This window comes from Fundulus heteroclitus, unplaced genomic scaffold (genome assembly GCF_011125445.2).
Source record: "Fundulus heteroclitus isolate FHET01 unplaced genomic scaffold, MU-UCD_Fhet_4.1 scaffold_149, whole genome shotgun sequence".
Lineage (NCBI taxonomy): Eukaryota > Metazoa > Chordata > Actinopteri > Cyprinodontiformes > Fundulidae > Fundulus > Fundulus heteroclitus.
Genome location: NW_023396561.1, coordinates 298,147 through 304,629, shown reverse-complemented (window position 1 = coordinate 304,629; position 6,483 = coordinate 298,147).

Sequence of the window (6,483 nt, the reverse complement as noted above, 5' to 3'; positions counted from 1 at the left end):
TCAGTCAATGTTAATGGTAAAATGGACTGAACTTATATTGCACTTTTCCAGTCATGCTGACCACCCAAAGAGCTGTACACTATAGCGACATTCATGCAGTCGCTCTCACTAACGTGCACACATTCATACACCGAGACACAGCTCGGTAGGCAACTTGGGGTAAGGTGCCTTGCCCAGGGCCCCATTGACATGTGGTACATCAACATGTGGCAAGGTGAAATTGGAATCAAACCCACATCCTTCTGATTGCCAGACAACTACTCAACCCATCAAGCCACAGTCAACCATACAATAATGATTTTTTGCTGAGCTAAACCACAAAGAAGGGTTACGGGACCATGAAAAAGAATTCCCAAACTCAAAAATTATTCTGCATTGGCTTTTTTTCTGTCACTTAAGGCTCACCCTTGGTGGAAACTACTGTCATTAAACATCTGTGAATTATGTATTTTGTATCTCTGTGAAGTAATCCTTGCTCACTCTTCTTTGCAAATTGTTTAATACAGCTTGAACCTAAGGTCTTAAACTGTTGGTTGGACATCAGGGGTGTAACAGTACATGTATTTTGAACTAAGAATTTCCAGTTTAGCTCTGTCAATTTGGTACACACATGTACCAAACAAACACATCACTGTTTTTACTTTAACACACCAGAATTTTATATGCATAACAAAGTGCACAAAGCCAAAATCTAAAGTGAAACTTTTAAAAGTGATATCAAAACAAAGAGGACTCCCAGCTATCAATAAACCCTGCTATTTGGGAGAATTAAGGTTTCTCATACTTGTACTGTGGTTGAAAGAATGTTGTAATGAGCCAAAACTTTATCTTGGCATTCACACTTTTTGACAGTAACATATTGAGCTCCCTTCCTCCCTTCTCTTCACTTTACCTAATTATAATGTCAACCTCATATATCTATCACTGGTACTGGAGAAAAATAAGCTAAAGTCTAAATCCAGCTGTCTGAAGCATTCAATCGATCCAAAATGCTGCCCAGCATATGATATGCAAGAACACCTTTCACCAAGCCTTTATGGTGCATTCAAGTCCCCTGCATTAGCTCCAGAAAACTGCTGTAATGCACGATAAAAAAAAAGTAAAACGGTAAATGGCTTGCACTTTATATATCACTTTTTTTCCAATCCGACAACCCCAAAGCACTTTCCAATCACAATCACAGTCAATCACTCATGACGAGGCGCGGCTGTCATGCATTGGCACCACTTCTCACCACAGCAAGCAGGCAATGCAGGTGAGGTGCCTTGCACAAGGACACGATTCCTGAGACAGATGGAGCGGTGGACCTAACTGGCAACCCACCAGTTATCTCTTGTGCCACCCTTGCCCAATTTTTACTTTAAAATGTCTGCACAGATTTGTTAAAAAGATACCTAAACAACATTGACCTTTTCTGGTAGAGAACAGAACTGAAGGTTCCTCAATTATTACAAGTAAACTACGTCCTAAAAAAGCAAAGCAGTCCAAGACCACCCCACTACCAGTGCTATGTTTGATGTTCAGTATTATATTACTTTTTTAATTAAATTCTGTGCTAGTTTTATGCTAGGTTTCCTATTTGCAAATGTACCAACGCAAAGTAATATGATACATAAATTAGAGTTGCTTTGGATTGTTCATAATTAGAGTGAAGACAAGGAAATCTAGAATAAAATTTGACAGTTTCTAATGTGAAGCCCAGAGCTGAAGGCATATCAGCTATTTCTAATAGCATAATTAAACAGCCAAAAGATTATTTAGGCATCCAAAGGGAATTGTCATTTTTAGAAGTCCATGTGGTAACCAGTGATTGGGAAATAAACCACTTTATTGGTGAAGAAAGAACAGCGGGGTTAAGAATGGTCACGAGAACGTAACCTTTGGATGGATATTGAATGAAGTGAAACTCTACCAGGCTGCTGCATTACAACAGTGAGTGAAAGTCACATGACACAAAAAATGTATTGCTGTTTGGATGTATTAAGGCAAGGCAAGGCAAGGCAAATTGATTTGTATTTCAATAAAAAGATAATTTAAAGCGTTGTACATGAACAGAATGTAAGAAACTAAAACATTACAGAGGAAAGTAGCAGCAGGTCAAGATATAAGATAAGTTATACTACAAACTAAAGACAAACTAAAGCATTAACCTTTAAAGGCAACTCTAAATGAATTGTTTTTTAATCTTGATTTGTTATCCCTCATTTTAACGTTTAATTAGCTGGAGGGGGGCACTGAGTACACCCACCAGAGCAGAAGTTGAACAAGGACTCTGGTTCAGCCACTGACTGCTCAGATTTGCCTAAGCCACCAGAAACCCACAAGAGAACCAAGGACTGGGCTAAGATTGTGTGTTTGTAAGACCATGCTGACCCATCCAGAAGAGGTGTGAGACATTGGCCACTTTGCAGTGAGTGATGGTGACTTGTAAACACAGAAGGACCATTGAAAGGGTTGAAAAAAAACTCAAAAGGACCTATAAAGCAAGGGGAAAAGCCCCTGGAGAGCACACAAACGTATCTGGCAAAAGAAAGATTTTTTCCCTTCAAATTCCCTTTAAAGGGACAATTTACATAAACGTTTAACAGACATATGTTGTTAGCTTAAGATTTTAACAGTCAGAAAAATGGTAAAACAAATGATCTGTAACATTCTTCTATCTCGCTTAAGGCCTTCAGTGTCACTGAGCATCTGATACAATCCAGATGTTCCATCTGCTACAATCTGTCTGATGAAATAATCAGACTTACAGTCAGAATACGTTTGACCCCCTTAGTTCCTCTTCTTGTGAAAGCCTTGTCAAAACCCTTCTCAGTGCAAGTTTCACAACCCTGATAGTCCATGGTGAATTCTGACATATTCTTGGAACCAGCTCTAGTCAAGGAGGTACATTCTATAGAATTACTGTCTGTGTCATTTGCCGATTTTATTGATGATGAACCTGTTTTTTCTTAAATCGTCTCCTGCATCTGACATTTCCACCAAATGTCTTACATTTGTTGAGAATGCAAATAAAATATAGCCACCCCCAACTGATTTTAGCAAGTAATACTTATGACAATTAATGGTAAATGGCTTGTACTTGTATAGCGCTTTTAACTAGTGTTGACGACCTCCAAAGCGCTTCACACTACAGTCTTAGTCATTCACACATTCAATCACACCCTGACGATGGTGAGCTATGTTAGTAGCTACAGCTGCCCTGGGGCAGACTGACAGAGGCGAGGCTGCCATGCACTGGTGCCACCGGGCCCTCTGACCACTGCCAGCAGGCAATGCGGGTGAAGTGTCTTGCCCAAGGACACAACGACAGAGACAGTCAGTGCAGGGGATCAAACCGGCAACCCGCCACTTGCAAGACAAACTCCCTAACCTCTGTGCCACGTTGCCCACAATAACCTAAAATAGAAAAAAATACAATAAATAAGGCAAAAATTATTTGAAAAGACACCCATGTTCCTGATATATATTAGTGACAGAGTCATCAAATGAACTGTCAGAAATAATCAAAAATAATTTTCCAATATTTCAGTGTTCATACACCTCACTTTAGTGAATAGGCTAGTTCACTGCTATTGTTTTCATCCGGGTTTTTCGCGCATGCTTGCCGGAATGGAGGGCAGGAGGCGAACACATAGCGGGCACAAACAAAGGAAACTGACCAGTTCTCGACGTATTTTTCTTCTTTAAGTAACGTATCACAGGATCGTTTTAAGAGTAAGTCGATGGTTGAGGCTTTTGCCTGAAGGGACGGTATCTGGATGGTATCTGGATGTTATCTGGCAATCTGATACGGTATCTGGATGGTATCCGTCCCTTCAGGCAAGGGACGGTCTGTGAATGCTGGCCAAATGCATTATCATAATTCAACGGCTATATGTCCTCGCTGCATCGACCGATCTGCACCAGATTTTTTGTGAGTCGTGGGGGAGCGCTGCCCAACGCGTTTGTGTGTATCGCTCGGTGGACGGGCGGGGAAAATGTGTTACAGCTTCTGCGGTGGCTGGCGGCCGGCGGTGCGCGAACCCCCGCAGTTGCCAATAGGCCCGAGTGGCGCTTGGCTGCGAGGGCCGATAGACGCCGCTTGCAGAACAATGACCAGTGCAGAACTAAGTTGTATTTACCGGAGATGAAGTGCAGACTGCAGATTCTGTCGTGGTACGATGGCTCCCACAGTCGATTGGGATTGTCTGCCTGCGCCCTTTACATTGAAATTATCCATTTCTTTCTTCTTTCTTCGCCCCTCGGTAAACAAAAGAAACGTACATCCGACGATTTGGAATGCCTCTGTGTGCAACCGGGAGCACAACAAGTCGTAGACATTGTTTAGATTCCAAAAATAAACTAATTAATTCACCCGTTTTGTAATGATAGCAGACGAGAACAGTCCTGTTTTTGCCCACCGGCGTAACCCGGAAGTAGCGCGGACGTCAGCTGTTGATCGATTAATAAAAATTAACTAACTAATTGCAAATCTGTCACAAAATTTAGTGTGATGTATCAGACTTCCAGACAGCTTATAAGTAGGGATGGGAATCAAAAACTGGTTCCTGGTCAGAACCGGTTCCATGTGTTCCAATTCCATGGCACCGTTTGGCAGCTCGCTTAGCGATTCTCTTATCGATTCGAGGCAGCACCAGAGCCGGGCAGCACGACTTACGTCATGTTTTTTATGCAAGTTACGCGGATGGCATTCAGTAAGCAAGTACGACGTGACAAGGTGTAAGTCTAGAAAAGCAAAACAAAACAAATGGCGCCCCATCAGGTAAAGCGATCGAAAGTCTGGTCAACAAGGAAAAATCAGGGGATCATTAGCTATACGTAAAACTTATACTTTCGTGGTGATTTAATTAATTTAGCGTTAATCAATAAGAAAAAAAAGCATAAATTGTCGTCTCTGGCACTGGCAACTTTTGGAGACTCTTACATGTTGGAGCACGTATCGTTCCTACTCTTGTCCTCCAGCGGCAGGTGCTGCTGTGGGGCGCCTCCCCCGTCCCAACCCCGTTCTCCCACTCACGCAGGAGTCCCTCTCAGCGCTGCAGTCAGAGGCATAGCATGTTTACCCTCAGCGTCCAGACTGCAAATGAAGCGCATATATGCGCCGGGAATGACGACGCAGGTTCATCACGCGGTGCCACCCCAACCTGGCTTACATTCAGGGCGAGAGCGAGCGGGATGTAAATGTAAAATGTTATATGGTCTAAAATAAAAAACTGAATTTGAAATGTTTGATCATAAATAAATAACGGCATTTGATTCACACAGCCAAATGTTCATGTTTTACCATTATTTGTAGGCTCCTTTGTGGACCACAAGGGGGAAAAAAATAGTGAAAAAAAAATTATTGTAACTCCACCATAGTGTCTGTTTATGGTTAATTTTTCCGCACCCAAGCCCGGGTAAAGGAGGAGGGTTAGTATTGTAATAAAATAAACATTAATTAAAAATAACTAAATAAATTAAAAAAAAATTAACTCCACCATAGTGTCTCTTTATGCTTAATTTAGCCGGTCCCAAGCCTTTATGGTGCATTCAAGTCCCCTGCATTAGCTCCAGAAAACTGCTATAATGCATGATAAAAAAAAAAAAAATTTAAATGGTAATTTTAAATTACTCTGACTCACAGCTCATCAAAGGAGGAGGGTTAGTATTGTAATAAAATAAACATTAATAAAAAATAAATAAAAAATTAAAAAGTGATGCTGAAATATCCCCCCCACCCTACCCCCCCCTCACAACGCACTACAGCTCATCCTGACAGGAGCAGAGTAAACTCAGAAAGAGCCACTCTGCCTGTATTTTCTGAAGTTTACATTTGCAATAAGTGATGATAACTGCTAGAAGTAGAATAGGCGGTACAGGTCACCATTTTGATGAGATGGGTTCCGGCGGCGCCAACTTCCGGCAGCAGCTTGGGCATACAGCTCCGACCACTTGCAGACATTTTTTCATAAAAACTCGCTACAAACTACTCATCTACCCAGCCGATCAGTACATGACTGCCAGCGCCTGCTGGAGGTACGGTCATGTAGTGTTTTTGGACTTGTAACCACTACTACACTTCGGAGCACTCCAGGAGGAAGTCCCAGAGGCCTGCAGCGCTGCGGGCTCGTCGACCAGCTCACGCCGGAGGAGGGCCAAGCGAAAGCGGTGCAGCCGGCCGAAGAAACGCGGCTGTCGCGGAGGTTTAGCAGCTAAGCTAAAGGCTAACCCCTTTAGATCGCCGCTTCGATCCATCTTGCTCTCCAACGTCCGCTCACTGGATAACAAAATTGACCATTTACAGAAGTAAACAACTCAGCGGTAAGACCCGAGAAGGCGGACTCTGCGTTTACATCAATAACACCTGGTGTAAAAATGCTAGAATTGTCACAAGCTTTTGCTCTCCGGACATCGAGCTCCTGATTGTTAGCTGCAGACTGTTTTATCTGCCCAGAGAGTTTACTGTTGTTATCATCACAGCGGTTTATGTTCCTCTGA